Source organism: Petaurus breviceps, unplaced genomic scaffold, assembly GCF_028583685.1.
Source record: "Petaurus breviceps papuanus isolate PSGF00001 unplaced genomic scaffold, PetGlider_PUasm1.0 126, whole genome shotgun sequence".
Lineage (NCBI taxonomy): Eukaryota > Metazoa > Chordata > Mammalia > Diprotodontia > Petauridae > Petaurus > Petaurus breviceps.
Window position 1 is genome coordinate 16,745,623 of NW_027185655.1, and position 18,222 is coordinate 16,763,844.

At 36.9% G+C, this 18,222-nt stretch overlaps 1 protein-coding gene and 1 pseudogene across 7 annotated transcripts in view; one reads left to right on the forward strand and one right to left on the reverse strand.

Annotated features, from left to right (window-relative positions):
- The window catches only part of FAM13A (family with sequence similarity 13 member A), a 146,712-nt gene that overhangs the window by 117,546 nt on the left and 10,944 nt on the right, over positions 1-18,222 (reverse strand). For all 7 annotated transcript variants that reach the window (XM_069093906.1, XM_069093924.1, XM_069093915.1 and 4 more), the window contains one exon: positions 12,790-12,869. The gene's annotated coding sequence lies outside the window, so the exon portion shown is untranslated. The remainder of the gene's footprint in view (positions 1-12,789; positions 12,870-18,222) is intronic.
- Positions 8,146-11,128, forward strand: LOC138165604 (stAR-related lipid transfer protein 7, mitochondrial pseudogene; annotated as a pseudogene).

Genomic DNA, 18,222 nt, shown 5'->3' on the forward strand with positions numbered 1-18,222 from the left:
TGTTCATCCAGAATCTATGGGAGCGTGCTATCATGAAATTTATGTACAATACCAATGGACTTCTCTAGATAACCAAATTTCATCATGACCTTCAATGCTTTCATAACTGAAAGTATAAAAGACCTTGGTCGGGCTGATGAACATTGTGTCTAGACCTCTGTACATTCTGTGCTCCTGGCATTTCTCCTGAGGTCGAGAGGTAGCAAACATCATGTTGATCATTTCTTGATTCTTTCTGAAACCCCACTGGCTCTCAGAAAGATGGCCATCTTCCAGATGAATAGTAAAATAATAAAATAGTTAAATCATTAAGTAGTGGAAGATTGGTGTCTTGACTTGCACATGAATTGCATTTAAGTGAGGCAAAGTTGTGCGAAGCTGTCGATCTCTCTTTTTCTTCCAGACCCATCAATGTCTAGTGGCAAGACAAAAGTCAGGATGGTTGGGGAATGCACACTTAGACTTAAAATTTTGAGTCATCATTTTTCTAAAGCAACTAATATGATCAATGTGGTGTGTTTATGAGTAAAATGGGAGATATGTGAATGCATGAGCTACAGATCCAGCTACCGCAGAGTTTGCTATATACTATTAGGGGGAAAAGACATATACACAAATAAGTATGATAAGGGTAAAAATATGAAGTGCAAAGGAGTGGTTCAAGCAAAGTACTAAATATTTGAGAAGGAGATCAGTTTGAACTTAGGGGAAGATGGTGCTTCATGGAGAAGGTGGAACCTGAGCTGTTACTTAAAAGGAAGGAGAAATTCAACTATTAGAATAGAGGTGAAATTGAGGGAGGGGGCATTTTAGAAAGCAAAGGATATTTTGAACATGGGTATAGAGATAGAAGACTGGCCAAAGGAAGAGGACAGAAAGGAGCATGATGGCTTGAACACAGTTGGTTGATGTCCTTTGTTCTCGAGGATCAAAGTAACACTACTATGCTGGAGTTAAGGTCTGGAGGGCAAAGAAGCCAGGACAAATTATAAGGCCAAGAAGAGTTTGGGTAACAATGGCAGGTTTCACCAATGACTTTTAGAAAGGGGGTAGCTGGGGAAAGGATTAATGGGTCAGAGGATGAGAGTGAAGTAGGACTCTGGGTTAACTCAGGCAGAGTTGGGGATGGAGGGATCAGAATCTAACCCAGGGGTGGCAAGGTGGCACAATGCATAAAGCATCAGTCAGGAGCACCTGAGTTCAAACCCAGCCTCAGTCACTTGTTAGCGGTGTGACCCTGGCCAAATCACTTAACCCCAACTACCACCCCCCTAAAATAAATGTGCTTAAAAAAAGAATCTGAGGAACTGAGCAATGGGAAGTAGAATGGGAGAGGGTGAGTGAACATTTGTTGAACTGAATGATTGTTTGGAACATGTGCTATGTTAAGAGGAGTAATAATAAAGATGTCTGGAATGAGTATTTGGAGACAGAATGTGGAAGGACAGGATGTGAATGCCAGGACAAAGAGTTTATTCTTAATTTGCTAGACCATGAGGAATGACTAAAATTTTAAGAGTAAAGAAGTAATCAGCCTAGAGTACTGTAGTTGGTACAGTCAGTAGCAGTGTGGAGGATGGATTGGAAGAGGAAAGACTGGAGACAGAAAGACTGGCTCAAATCCTGGAACTTTAACTACTAATTATATGCAAAACTTCGGGTCAGGTGCTGAAGATGCTGAGACAATGATAACTAAAAATAGTCAGGCTAGAAGAGATGAGGGCCTAAGCTAGGATTGTGTAAGTAGGAGTACAAAGGAGGAAATAGATAAAAGAGATATTTCAGAGTTAGAACTGGTAGGACTTAACAACTTTTTGAATGTATAAGGTGAAGACTGAAGAGTCAAAGGTTTTGGATAAGGATAAGGATAGGAAGACTAGAATAAGGGTGATGCTATCATCAAAAATAAACTGTAGCAGAGCAGGGTGGGCAGGAGTTGGAGGAAAAGTGAGTTCAGTGGAGGGGAAGATGGGGTGGGTGGGGGGATGGTTTAGAATATACTCCTTGGGCAGATTCCACTGAAAAATAACATAAACCAAAAAGAAAAGCTATAAATAAATGCCCAAAGTAAACAAAACAAAACAAAAACAACCCTTAACAAATCAAATAACTTCAATCCATTATAAATGACACTTCCAGGACTATCATCAAGAAATTAAAAGCCCTCACTACCTACATGGCTAAACTGCCAACAATTTAGTGTGGATTTTTTTTGATAAGCATAGCCATTTTAACTCCACAATTTAGATCTTTATCTTCTGTGCAAAGAGAACAAATAGCATTAGCTTTGCAAGTTTTATGAGGTATCCAGATATTATAGAGGAAATAAAATGACTTCTAACCCTGAAGTCAGGATGAAAACACAAGTTTGAATCCCATCTTAGATATTTATCAGATATGTGACCCTGGGCAAGTCACTTCACCTCTTTAAGTCTCAGTTTCTCCATCTGTCAAATGGGGCTAATAGTGCCTATGTCACAGAGCTGTTGTGAGGAGCAGTACTACGTCAGTACTGCATATTCTAGGATAGCATTTAGCACGTTCGACAGCTAATAACATTTACCCATTAGCACTAGGTTTTTCTAAATTCTGCAATCATATTCTGGGATCAGAATTCTTAAAATTACTCAGAGAATGATGTGTGATGTTGGGCAGCATGGTCCAGTAGACTCAGAGCTTGGGTATAAGTCTTCCCTTTGTTACTAATTACTTGTAGGGTGTTCAAGGAAGGACTAGTATCTCTCATGTGAGGGCTAGTGATCTCTTTTCAGAGTTGTTCATTCACCTTTGGTGTTCACCTGATACTCAGCTCTCACCTGTGGCTCCAAGAAACTGTAGCATGTGCAATGGCTACACCCTATTAAACCATCTTGGCAAATGGGCTAAACCAGGTTGAGGGTGAACAACAGGCATCAAACCCATTGGTGACTGTGGTGGGGTGTCTACCCCACGCATGTAAAGATTTAACTGCTGGAAGAGGTGGATGTGAACATTTTCTTTAAATGGGTAATGAAAGTAGCAAAAGCGGGCACTGTGGAATGCTTAGAGTTTGATCAGACACCAAAGATACATCCTGAACCATCGACACTTGTTTTGACTTTTGTCTTGCTACTGGACTCTGATGACTCTGGAAGAGTGAGGCTGATAACTATTCACAGCTCTATTTCACTTAAATCTAATTTATGTGCAAGTCAAAAGGCATAATCCATATCATTTTAGTATTTTACTATTTCATTATTTTACTACTTGATAATTTTACAGTTTTATCATATTATTTTACTATTCAACTATTTTTCTATTTTATTATGTTACTACTTCACCACATTACTATTTTACCTAGCTTGACACCCTGTGGTAATGGGTGAAAAACTAAGCAGCAGGTGTGGATGCACTGGGAGTTGTAGTCACAATCCTGCACACAAGTGGTCCAGGCCATAGGACTGTCTTATCACTGGACTGAAGCAGCAGCCCCCCGGGTGTCTGAGCAGCCTTCTTAAGGACCACACTGCTTATCTTCTGGCGTGAGGAAAGGTTCACTAAAAACTGTTGCTTCACTTAACCCTGGTCTTCTTACTACAGAAGTTGGGGGTCCCACCCTGTGATCTAAACACAAAAACGTGTACAAAAATGTTCACAAAGATGATTGTGCTCATCGTTGGTACATGAGATGAGAGCACATTTATGGATGTCAAGAAATCTAGTAGAGTTGAAAGATGAATAACTCTTATTGTGAGAGATCTCAGGAGATATTGCATCCAAATATCAGCTCTGAGTGAAATGACACTAGCGAATGAAGGCTAGTTTATTGAAGTCAGAACTGGATACGTGTTTTTCTGGAGTGGTTGCAGTAACAGGGAACATTGTTGAGTTGGTGTAGGTTTTGCAATCAAGTCTAATCTAGTCAACAAACTTGTGACCTTTGTAATGCTACCTGCAAATTGCCACGTTCTTGCTACCTTGAGAAGGAACTGAGATGCAAGGGCCCAGCCTCTTTTGCTGAGATGTATGTCTGTGACTTGTGTTAAAGTTACCTATAAAAGGTGACCCCACCTTGATGCCCTCATTGATCTTCTGTGATCAGCTCATCAACATATTGCTACCTTGAAGCACTTATAATAAACTCCTTTTAATTTTTTTGTCCTGAGTTTTGTGTTATTAATCAGTGAGAAGCGTCCAAATGAAGAATTTTTCTTTCAACAGGAGGAATTGAAAGGGGGCAATCTTGATATGGTGGAAAGGGTTCCCACATAAGAGCCCTCTCGTGAGGTAAGAAATGGAAGTGGGGACCTAAAAAGGCATAATCTATAGGGATTTGCTGTTCACACTATTTCTAAAGGAGTGTGGTGACTTCATGGATATCTGTTTACCTTAGAAAAAGCAGAATCAGAACTCTTATGGGCAGTAACACCAAGAAGAGTGGAGGACACGCGCCCAGAGATTTCCTGGCAAATGTGAAAGAAAATGCTTATGGAGAAAAGAAGGAGTGTGTGTAGAAATGTACTGCTACATGATCAGGGAAACATGGAAATTTCCACTGTTGGGCAACACTTATTTTCTTTCTATCTCCTATAGGAATTGAGCCTTCTATATGTGAGCCACAACAGAACTCAAGGGGAAGGGAAAAGATCTTCAAAGGAGTAATATTGAACTTGTAGAGAAGAGAAAACTCAGAATAGCTATGTTAGATCAATGGTGTCAAAATGAAATAGAAATGATGACTGCTAACGCATACTTAAGGATCTCTGTGGGCTGCATATTGACTTAATTTTAAAATGTAGTGTTATCTGTGTTGTACTTTTATTTACTTTGTTAAATATGTCCCAATTATATTTTAACCTCATTGAGGTCACTCTCCAGAGTTCAAGTCATGTTTGACAACTCTGTTTCAGATACTTTAATTTCATGAAGAGCACAGAGACTGAAGAGGGAATAAATAATCATAACGGTCATGCATCAAAGAATAAATGTTGAAAATCAACAGACAGCAAAGAGAATTGATGAAAAAAGTGAGGGAAGGAACCCCTTGTTAGAAAGAGGTGCCGAAAATTAAAAAAAAAAGAATTTGAGAGAGATAAGAGGAAGGAGTATTTGACTTTACTAATTAAGAGAAAAAATATGGAAAGAGTTAGATAACTAGATAAAATGAAGAAAAAAGGGATTAGATAAAGGGGAAGGGAACAAGTATTGACATAGCACATAGTAGGTGCCAAACATGGTGATAAGTACTTTTTACAAATATTTCATTTGATCCTCACAACAACCCTGTGAGATATATATATATTTATTTATATATATATATATATATATAATATTGTTATTATCTCCATTTTACTCTTGAGGAAAGTGAGGAAAACAGAGGTTAAGTGATTTGCTCCATTACACAGTTAGTAAGTGGAATTCATGGCTCCATCTTCCAATCAGAGGACAGAGGGTGATAGTGAGATGGAGTACCAAAGCTGGTAGGATCTTGAAGGATGATCAGGTTTTCTCTATAATGAGCATTGTTGATTACTCTCTACGCCTAGATATCTCTAAGGTGTCTTCTTTGAGATCTTCTCTTCTCTGGGTTTTCATGGCATTCTCCTCCTTCACTTCTTACCTGTCTGCTCCCTCCTCAGTCTCTTTTGCTCATTCTTCATCTCTCCCAACAGTGGGTATTCCCTAACGTTCTGTCCTGGGTCCTCTTCTTTTCATCTATTCTCTATCACTATCACCCTGTCTCTGCTTCTGTTTCTTTCTCTGTCTTTGTCTCTCCTTATTAGGTGCCATAATTTTAATTTATCAACTCTTTGCAGATGACTCTCAGATAGGAAATCAATTGTTGTTCAGTCTTTTCAATTATGTTTAACTCTTCGTGGCCCCATTTGAGGTTTTCTTGGCAAAATACTGGAGTGATTTACCATTTCCTTCTAAAACTTATTTTACAGATGAGGCAACTGAGGTACACAGGATTAAATAGCTTGCCCAGGGTCACACAACTAGTATCTGAGGCTAGATTTGAACTCAAGTTTTTTTTGACTCCAGGTCCAGCACTCTATCCACTGTGCCACCTAACTGCCCATTGGGGATCAATTAGGGAGTGAAATTTGAGAAAATCAAATTGATTGTATTCTGTAATTAATTTCATTTTGTATCACTACTGATATTTTGTATAACTACCTAAGTCATATTTCATTGGTCTCTAAGTTAAGTTTGGAAGTTCAGCTTTCCTGTAAATCATTCATTGTCTCTGAGTTAAGTTTAGAAGTTCAGTTTTCCTGCTAATCACTGTTCTCTTCTTAGTCTCAAGGAAATTTGTTATCCTTGAAGGATGCAGGTGGATGCCAGGTAGTCTGGTCTGTTACCTCTGCAACACTGGCTGTTCTTCAAGAAAGCCTCATGTGTTATCATTGTGGCACTAAATAGCCATGCAAGTGGATACCACAAGATAGAAGGAGGGGTTGTTGTTAACCCTGCATTCCAAATTTCTGGCCAGTCATATTGTCCCCCACATCTCTGATGATGCCTTCTAGGTTCTGGACACTCCTTTTGTCCATAAAAATAATCTGTCAACCCTCATTAATGATCTTTTGGCTTGCTGAGGAGCTAAAGACCCCCTTTATTTCTAACTGCTAGCCTTACCAATAAATTGAACATGCTCAAAGTTTTGTGCCCTGCTTTATCTTAATTTCAATCATGACAAGAGAAAGGACTGTCTTGCTGAAATGTGGATTCATGTTCTAACCTTAGCTTCAGATTAATTGCCTATGTGACATTTCAAACTGGATGTTTTGAAGACATATTAAAATAAAGATGCTAAAAACTAAACTCCATATTTCCCTCCACATCCTACTAAGTTCCAAACTTCTCTACTTCTGGTGAAGACACCACTATCCCACCAGTGTTTTGGTTCATAATATAAGGATCAGCCTTAACTGTTCAATCTCCCTCACCCCACATAGCCAATCATTTGCCAATCCTTGCTTTCTACTTTCCTGGCAGACCTCTTCTCTTCACTTATTCAGCTACCACCTTAAATTCAAACTCTCATCATCTCTTCTCTGCATTATTGTAACAGCATCCTAAATGGTCTCTTTTACTCATCTCTCACCACTCCAATTCATTGTATATGTTATGACCAACATGATTTTTTATTAAGCGAAGATTTGACTCCTCTACTCAACCAACTGTAGTGGCTTCCTACTACCTCTTGGATAAAATATTAATTGATTTACTTTTAAGTGCTATATAATCTGGCCTCAAATTCTTTCTAGCTTCATCAGGTATTACTTCCTTTCATGCAGTCTTGATCCAGCCAAATCACCCCTCTTTTTTTTTTTTTAAAGCAATAGGGGTTAAGTAACTTGCTCAAGGTTATACAGCCAGGTGTTTCTGGGTGGGTGCTAAGTATCTGAGCCCAGATTTGATCCCCAGGTCATCCTGACACTGGAGCCGGTGCTCTTACTCGCTGAGCCACCTGGCCACCCCTAAGCAATTGGGGTTAAGTAACTTGCTCAAGGTTACATGGCCAGGTGTTTCTGGGTGGGTGCTAAGTGTCTGAGCCGGATTCGATCCCCAGGTCATCCCAACTCTGGGGCCAGTGCTCTTACTTGCTGTGCTACCTGGCCGCCCCATCACCCCTCTCTTTACTTCTCACAAAGAATACTCCATTTCCTGTTTCCATACCTTTGTACTGGCCACCCCCTGTGACTCAAATATACTCTAATTCCACTTCAAAGAGTCCAACTCTCTTCCTTTTAAGGGGCAGTTCAGGTATCACCTTCTACATAAAACCTTTTTTTTTTTTTAAAGCAATCGGGGTTAAGTAACTTGCTCAAGGTTACACGGCCAGTTATTTCTGGGTGTGGTGCTGAGTATCTGGGCCCGGATTTGATCCAGGTCATCCCGACTCTGGAGCCGGTGCTCTTACTCGCTGAGCCACCTGGCCGCCCCTAAGCAATTGGGGTTAAGTAACTTGCTCAAGGTTACACGGCCAGGTGTTTCTGGGTGGGTGCTAAGTGTCTGAGTCTGGGATTCGATCTCCAGGTCTTCTCAACACTGGAGCCAGTGCTCTTACTCACTGTGCTACCTGGCTGCCCCATACATGAAACCTTTCTTGCTCTCATCAACCGGTAGTGTCTTTCCTTCCAAACTAGTTTGTATTTAATGACTTCTTATATATTAGTATTTGCTTATTTTATAATTATGTTATATATACTTCCATATGTACTTGTCTTTTCCACTAGAAGACAAATTCCTTATGAGTATGCATTATTTCATTCTTTGTACTTGTATCCCAATTGCCTAGCCCAATACCTGGGAAATAGTTGGTGCTTTATATATAGCTGATGATTAATCGGTCTAAGTACCACAACACAGTTAAAATTATAAACAATGAGGGAAATTTGAAGAAATGATTCAGATCCAAATGGAGACCAAATAATGTATACCTAAAATATGAAGGAAAAAAAAGACCAAACCACAGAAACAATAAATATTACAGCAAACAAAATTATGTTTACAGAACTTACATGGGTAAACATCACAACAAATAAAACAAGACACAAATATTATGAAGTATAGTCAAAACAGTTTGTATGGAAAAATTTGTATCTCTGAACACTTATATCAAAGAGAGAAAAAGCAAAGACAAATGACATGAATGTGCAGCAGCAGCAACAAAATCTATAAAACCTATAAATTTAAAACAAAAAAGACATTTCCAAATTCAGAGATAAAAACATAAAATACTGTTAAGATGATACATAAAAGGAAATGAAATATATGAATGAAAAAAGTATTTATTAAGCCTTTTCAGTAGCTAGTGCATTATTTGTCTACTGTGACCTAATCTTCCTGGTTTGAGATGCTACTGATATTTATGCCTGTAGAAATGAAACCAAGCAATGGAGCAAGACCTTTATAACTTATTTCTATATCTAATTATGTTTCAGCACAAATGCTATCTTCTATATAGGTCTTTCCTTATTCTCTCAGAAGTTAGTGATTCTTCTCTCCAATCCAACTATCCTAAACTTTCTTTGAATATATTTTGTTTTTACTTGGCCATGTACATTTTTTCCTTCTAATAGAGTGTATGTTCCTTCAGGGCAGGAACTATTTTCATTTTTGTCTTTGTATTGTCAACATACTATAGTGTCTGGAACACAGTAGCACTTAGGACATGCTTGTTAAATTGATAAAACTTGGCCACTAATTGAGTAATGGGGAGCAAGAAAGGAGAAGGAATAGCTGAGCATGTATGAACTCTACACAGTTTGCCAACCTTGAAGATGGGAGTTTGGACTTGGGGAATTAGATGATCTCCCTAAAGGACAGGATACAGCAGTTTCTGAGTTGGTTCCAGAAGAATGAAAGAGACTCTAGGCAAAATAAGAGCCTGCTTTTGCTTTTAGCTAACCAGGATAGATGTTACCAGGTTGAGAGTCTGCCATGCCCAACTAATCAGCCACCTCTACAGCAATATCTACTTGGAAAGGACACGCTGGAACCTTTTCAGTAAACTTTGGCACAAGTTTCATAGCCACCATGAGAATATCTTCAAACCTCTGGTCACTCTAACTGAAATCTTTGTGTGAGAAGAGGAAAGCATCACAGAAGAAGAGTTAAAGAGATCTATTGATGAGATGAAAAGGATGGAGGAAATGTCTAGTATGTGCCAAAGTAGTGAAATAGAGTGCCATCCCCTAAACTGAAACTCTAAACCAAAGGACGTGATACAGTCACCAAAGACTAGTCACTGGAAATGGTTATAAATAAGAAACACTGCAAACTTTGGAGGCATCTCCTCAGTGGTACTCATCTGTATCAATACACAATTTTTGTACTGCATACAACTGTGACAAATAGCAGACAGTTCTCCAATGTCCAGCTGGATTCAGAGTTTAGGAAGAGGTTGAATGCTTTAGCAACAAAATTGGAAGTGAACAAGAGGGATGTAAGTGGCTCTGACATTCTTCACTTCATTTTCCTCATCCAATGTACTAAGAGAATTATGTGTACTTCTGGTGGTATAGTGTAGATCATAAAAACAATGTGATGGTATTGGTGTCATATGAAGTAGAATATCTCAGCACATCAGAATCTCCTGAATTTGTTTGTGTCTGATCATATGAATCCCAGATGTTTATCAGTTCCCACAAATTATTTGATGAGAATGACTTTCAACTATTTGTTGACATAGTGATAATCCTCAAACTGTGTTTCCTTATAACTTTGTCAGTTGTATGATCTCTGGTGGCATGCCAGATTTCTTAGAGAAGCTGCATATGGCCACCTTGAAAGTCAAGAAATGGAGATCAAAGTTAAGGGCTATATCTCAGCCAAAACTTTTATTGTTGGCATTGATGATAAGGCAGACACTCAGATCACAGGTTAAAAGAATAAGGGCAGATGTCTTCCTGCTCACAATGAGTGTGCTTAAAGGAAATATTGGGAGGAGAATCTGTTTCATACTTGTTTTGGACCTTAAATTCCCTGCTACAGAACAAGGAAGAGCCTGGCACAATTAAAATAGGTTTGACTTACTCAAAAAGGTAAGATAGCTTGGTAAGTGGAGTCTAATTCACCCATCCCTAATTTTATTCAGTGCTCTTGCTGTCCTTTATCAGAGCATTTGGGAAGAATGCATCTCTCTTAGGAAGCTGTTGTGTTCATGGACCAAGGATTTTAAATTCAGTGTTTTACTGAGATACTCTGGGACAGATTTCTTAAACCACTGTATGAATGAAAATATTTCTTTTTGCACCCTTTTAGTATTTTCCTCATAACTGGATTTTACTTTATATAATTAATTCTGCAGTGACTTGGCTGTCACTACTTTACTGAAGACTCTACCTAAAAAGACTATTTGGGTCCTTCCCTTTGTTTCACAATTTGCAGGAAAAAAAGGTATTTGGAAATTGTTTGGCAGCAGGTCTTTGTATGTGTTGACTATAAATAAAACAATCTTGTATCACCAGGGTGTCTTCTCTTTATCTTTATCTTGAAATCTGCAAAAATGTTCCCATTCCCCAACCAGAAGGTATCACTCTGCCCTTCACACTTTAAATTACACTTTAAATCCACTTTCCATCCTCTTTTTGTTTGTACTGTTGTTTTAACTTCATTGTTTCCTTCCTGTCCTCACCTATAGAGAGCCACGAGTAAAGAAAGGCATTTTAGACAACAGTTTATTAGTATTCAAGCAGGATCAGGGGAGATGATGGTAAAGAAGTTAAGATATTAAATTTAAATACTTAAAACACTGAATTATTGATTTTTCGATAATTTTTGATCAATCAAGTGGAACGGAGAATCATATGGTTGCTGTTAGTTTTGAGGATTCCTCCTTAGCTTTGCTACAAAAGTCTTTCTCTTCTTTTTATTTTTGCCTTTTTGGAGGGCAATTGGAGGTTAAGTAACTTGCCCAAGGTTATACAAAAGTCTTTCTTAACCTGATTAGATCTCCCAGTTTGACTTAAATCAGTCTTATTTCTGGAGACTTGTAATATTTGTATAGACTCTATTCCCATGTTGAAGTGCAGATACCACCTAAAACAAATACATGATTTAGATATAAAGGGTGAAAAAGCAAATTAGAGAAGAATGGAAGAAATTAACTGTCAAATGTATGAATAGGGGAAGTTTTAAACTAATCCAACCATTCTGAAAAGCAATTTGGAACTATGCCTAAAAATCTACTAAACTGTACATACCTTTGTATGTACATACCCAGTAATATTATTATTAGACTTTTACCCCCCAAAAAAGGAAAATGACTTACATGTACAAAAATATTTATAGTAGCTCTTTTAGTGGTAGCAAAAATTTAATTAATAAGAATTTAGATGCTATGTCATGTGGTGCATATATGTTTACTGTTGCTATTAATTTCTTGTATCATCATTTTTAGTAAAACAGTTTCTTTGTTTAATCTCAATTGGGTCTATTTGTGCATTTTGCTTTGTCTTAGGTTATGATTTCTATCCCTGCCTTTTTTGTACTTCAGTTAAAGTCTAATAGATTCTGCTGTATCTTCTTGTTTTAACTTTGCATATATCTTTTTGTTTCAAGTGTGTTTCTTATAAATAACATATTGTTGGATTCTGGTTTCTAATCCATTCTGTCTTCTCTTTTATGAGTGAGTTCATCCCATTCACATCCATTTATGATTGCTCCATCTTCGTCACTTATATTTTTCTTTCTCTTTTTTACTTTGTCCTTTCAAATAGACTTTTGCGCCTGACTACCACCTCCCTTAACATACCTTCTCTTTTGTTCTCTTCTTTCCTCCCTGCTCTCCCTCCTTTTCCCCTGTTGGGTAAGAGGTATTTCTGAACTTGTTTGTGTATTCTGCCTTCCTTTAACCAGTTCAGATGAGAGTGAGGCTTAAGTGCTACCCTCTTTCATCCATTAGCCCCATTTATTGTACAAATTCCTCATTGAATAGCACATTTCTATGAGATAATTATGCCCATTTTTTCCTCTCTCTTTCCCAGTGTATTTCTCTTTCCCATTGTTCCACTTTTCTTTTGTAATCATTCAAACATAATAGAAACATAGCTAGGTCCTCTAAGTGAGATCTGGATTGAAAAATGCAAAATCCTGTGAAGAGTTCAGGAGATTGAAACCTTGAAAATTTAAGAGTTTTTAACCTAATTGGGAAGAGTGAATACATAAACAGTTAGCTAAAGAAAATATTTAGGTTTACAAAATTTTGAACTAAAAAGGATATTAATAATCTAACCCCTTCATTCTACACATTAGGAAGTGAATACCCACAAAATGAAGCAATTTGCCAATACTTACATAGACAATTAATCCAGCAGTTAAGTCTAGTGCTTCTGATTCAAAAATAAATGTCCTTTCTATCATGCCATAATGCTGCCCTACAAAATCACAACATATGAATGAATAAAAATGAAGCAAGGATAGAGAAGAAATTTCCTATAATGGTCCACTATAACATATTAATGGGTAAATATTTGAGAAGATCTCTCTCCAAAAACTAACTTAAAACTCCATTAAACTAAATACTATTAAAACTTTTAAAATGAGAACTGTATTCCCTGCGGAATGTACAATTATGATTAGGTTCCCTTCTGTGCCTGTTTTTCTCTAAGAACATTAAAATATCTATTAACTGCCCATAAAGGGTTTGTGGTAGTTCCATATGTAGGTAAAAAGGCAACTGCATCTCAACATGGTTTCAATTTTTACTTTTCTTTTCCTTATGGCTGTGCTATACTAATAGCAATACTATTTATATATTTGGAAAAAAAACACCTTCTATTCCTGGATTCTGTACATTACAAATAATTAATCTTCAGATCAACTTTCTGAAGTAAGCACACCAGTGATAAAGTAGACAGTGGCTTTTGAGTTAGAGAACCCGAGTTCAAAATCTACCTCTGTCCCTAGTTGTGTAACTATGGACATGCAACTGTATAATGAGGGGTTCTACTAGATAACTTTTGAGATAACTTCCTTCTAGAGCTAAACCTATGAGCGCATGTTTGAATAAAACTTTATTTTTATAAATAATTAAAAGGAAGTACAGTGAAATTAAATGAACTAAGGTTATTTGAAAGTTTGTTATGTAGCTGAAACTTATGTGCTAAGCACCTGACATCATAAATGATGTACTGTCAATAATCTTTACGACTGTATTAGCCATCAACAAAAAAATATATTACCACCACCCTCTTACTACCAATCAACTTTACATCTCTTTTGGGTTTATTTATCAAGTAAAATGTCATGTTAAGGATGAGACCACACCTTTGGTCAAGAGATTACAATGTGGCTCAGGACCACACCTTAGAACAAATATCATAATTGTCATTATTTTAAAAAATAAATACCATAAAGGGCAACACGCTTACAAGGGTGGCTTTATATTCAACCAAAAAGGTGACTATGGGAAGACTATATCATTTTGATACAATAAAACTTATTATTTGAAGTGTGGAGTTCTACAGAGAGGCAATCTGGTATGGTAGATAGTGCTGACTTGAAATTAGGATGTTCAAGTCTGAACTCTAACACATACCAGATGTGTTACATCTGAATGAGTCATTTAACCTTTCAGTGATCCCAGACAAATTTCTAACAATACTTTGTAGAACAATTGGTGACCTAAATTGGTAAAGGGATCTCCTCTCTGGAGATCTCCTTATGTCAATTAAATCATCTTGGGAATTTTAATCCAATAAAACTGCTCCATAGACATTCCATTATTGACATTTCCAGGATAGAAGTAAAGAAATAGTGTGTGTAAAGTGATAAAATATGTAAAAAGCCACAGAGAAGATGTGAACAGGATAAGAAAGGGGTTGCAAGACCTACTATTATTCATTGAGACAGGTTTTATACACACATATGTATATATGTGTGTGTATATCTTTATCTATCTATCTATCTATCTATCTATCTATCTATCTATCTATCTATCTATCTATCTATCTATCTATCATATCCAAAAGGTTTTGGAGTTATTAAAGCTTAAAACTGCACCAAGAGAGACTGTAAATAGAGAACATAGCCCAAAGGATAACTCAAAAGAGAGCCTTGGGGGATACCATTGCCTTAGTGGACAAGAAAGACTAATGTTCCAAGAAAGGAGACTGCAGTTAGATGAGAAAAAAAATAAGAGGGAAGAACAGAAGTCAAGGAGGAAAGAATATCCTGGATGGAGGTGAGATCAACATAATCAAAACATGAAGCTAGGTCAGAAAGGATAAGATGTGAGAAAAGGCCTTAGAAGGATTTAGAAATAAAAAAAATTATTGAACCTTGGAGAGAGCAGTTTCAGTTGCATGGTAAGGTTGTAAAGCTTTGTGGAGGCAGGTCTTCTATGGACTATACTCAACAAATTTCATGATTCTTTTAGATGTGGTATAAGAGACTTTAATTAATAATCAATGAATAGCAGTTTAATATTGGTTCTAAAATGAAATTAATGAATCCCTTAGTTATGCAATGCCTGAGTATCGAAGGTATTTTTTTTTTCCTATAGTGCTGAAATCATGGTCACAAAATGGAATGAAAACATATTATAGAATAACAGAAGTTTAGAATTGGAGGGGAACTTGGTGTATGCCGAGTAAAGCTGAACAGAGAAATTAGCCAAAAGATATAATTTGTCTAAAATACCAGTGGAAAGAAAGGCTGGATTTCACTATTCCATAAATCTACACTGACATCTTCTGGAAGACTCAGAGCTCTACACTGTATAAAACTATGATCTTATTTGAACCTCATAATCCTCCTCTTAGATAGGTACTATAGATATTACTATCTCTATTTTATGAATGAGAAAACTTAGGAAACAACCTCAGAGAGGTTAAATGATTTATCCATGATTAAAGAGTTAGTGAGTGTTGGAGGTTGAATTTCACTCTGGGTCTTTGCTATAAGTTAAGAACTCTATCCTCTGTATCAGACTACCTCAAAGAGAAAAGTCAATACAATATTTTAAAATGAAAGTACTGCAACTAATGTGTCATATCAAGTAGCACAAAAAAAAAAGAAATTATTTATTAAGCTTCTATTGTATAAGAAGTTGGGCCATGAGGGAAAATATGATGCTTGGAGAAGACTTATTTCCCCCCTTGATGGAAAAGTAAGTTCTGTCTTTTATTTTAATAGCAGCAGCAGCAACAATAAAACATTTGTAGCCAGTGCTTTATGTGCCTGTAGGTTATTTATTTATTTATTTTTTGAGGAAAGGATAATATATTTCTTTGATATCCATGATGACAGAATTAGGTCATTCAAGTCAGACTAATTCAAGCAGCAAAGCATTCCAAGAGAAAGACAAGAGAAAACAGATGCCAAGCAGGTCAAACCACCACCTCCTCCCCTCACATCCTGGTAGAAACAGCCCCAGGGTCTAGGGAATAGCAGTGCCTCCCAGATCACCCGCCCTACTGACTGTCCTTGAAGCCATCATCAAGGAGAATCTGAGAAGGAGTCTGCTACCTCAGCTATCAAACAGCTTCCACAGATGGTCATGGATGTCTAAGAGCTTCAGGTATAGTTTCACCCTTGAAGATGTCAGCTGCGCTTCAAATATTAGCTTTTTTTATTCAAATGCTTCAATGTTAGAAATAAATATGATCTTATTAATAAATCAATTAATTCCAACATTGAAACATTAAAGAAGATCCAATTTCCATATGCTTTGCCACTAAGCACTAAAGTCTCTGGGTTTTTATTTGTACTTCTCCCATTAGAATGTGACTATGTGGGGCAGCTAGGTGGGGCAGTGAATAGTGCACCAGCCCTGATGTCAGGAGGACCTGAGCTCAAAGCTGGCTTCAGACATTTACACACACACACACACACACACACACACACACAAGCCGTGTGACCTTGGGCAAGTCACTTAACCCCAACTGCCCCTCTTAAAAAAAATGTGACTGTGAATAAGGATTGTTCTGCTTTTTGATTTTTATTCCAAATGCTTAGCTCAGCACTTTGCACACATACCTATTTACTAAATACTTTTCATTTATTAATAGAATTATGGAATTTGAGAGACTTATTTTGTTATTGAGAACTATGCTGGCATATTTACAGTCACTGTCAGCACTGTGAATATTGCATTGGCCCTACATTTGCTCAAAGTCAGAGAGCATATTTGGTGCCAGAATTTAGATCAAACCCCAGGTTTACTGACTACTAGTCCTGTGCTCTACTTTATCATCCTGCTTTACTGGCTTTTATCAGGCCTTTTGTAGGAAAAGGAGGAGAGAAATAACTACCTTGATAGGATTAATTAGTTTTTATGGGAAAAGGAATCCTCAATAAATGAAACAATGTAAACGTCACCCTGGAAAATTTTAGAGAATAAAAATCTATCAGCAATCCTTTTTTTTTTTTTTAACTTTATAAAAGCTTTGTGTTTGGGTCCTCTATCATTTAATTATTCTGCTTTCACTGTCCATCTTTGCACGGATACAATATGTCTGCTTCTTTTGTTTTGCCACATTTCACTGTCTAATTTATTTTGAAAAAATGATAAAGAAGATCAAATATCCATGAACAAAATCAATAGAACTAAGGTAAAAAGGAAAATGGTTGATTGGGGGGGGGATATTTACACCAAATTTATCTAAAAAAAGGTTTGTTTGATGCCCAAGACAAAATAGGGAATTAACACATATTATTAAGAGCAGGAATCATTCCCCAATGGAAACCTACTAAAAGTATATGAACAACCAGTTCACAAAAGAATAGCAAACTATAAACAACTTCATGGAAGATTTTCTAAAATCATTAATAATAAATTAGATTTCTATATACAACTGAGTGAATATATATGTATATATGAATTTGTATGTGTGTGTATGTGTTCCTCTCTTTGAATCAAATTCTGATGAGGGTGATGTTCACGTATTGCTGGCGAACTCCCCTCCCCCATTTTCTCCTCTACTGTAAAAACTTTTATGCCCTTTTCATGTGAGAAAAATTTCCCCATTCTACCTCTCCCTCCTTCTCACCCCCCCTCCTTTTTCTGAGATCATTCCAACATAACTGACTCACACCCATGTTCTCTTTCTATGTAAACTCCTTATAACTGCTCTAATAATGACATAGTTCTTAGGAGTTACATGTATCATCTTCCCATACAGGAATGCCAACAGTTGAACCATATCAAGTAGCTTATGATTTTTCTTTCATGTTTACCTTATTATGCTTCTCTGAAGTCTTGTGTCTGAAAGTTAAGTTTTCTATTTAGCTCTGATCTTTTCATCAGGAATGCTTGAAAATCCTCTATTTCATTAATTTTTTTTCTCATGAAAGAATATACTCAATTTTGTTGGGTAGGTGATTCTCGTTTGTAATCCTAGCTCCTTTGCCTTCTGGAATATCATCTTACAAATGCTCTGCTCCTTTAACATGAAGCTGCTAAATCCTGTGTGATCCTGACTGTGGCTCCACAATATTTGCATTGTTTCTTTCTGGTGACTTGAAGTAATTTTTCTTTGACCTAGGAATTCTGGAGTTTGGCTATGTTCTTCCTGGAGTTTTCATTTTGAGATCTTTTAGGAAGTAATGGATTCTTTCAATTTCCATTTTACCCTCTGCTTCTAAGATATCAGGGCAGTTTTCTTTAAGAATATGTTGAAATATGATATCTAGGCTCTTTTGTTATCCTGCTCTAACTTCTCTGCTGACCTCTAATTTTACATCTCCAACTGTTCTTCAGACATCTTACAGTACAGTGCACATCTT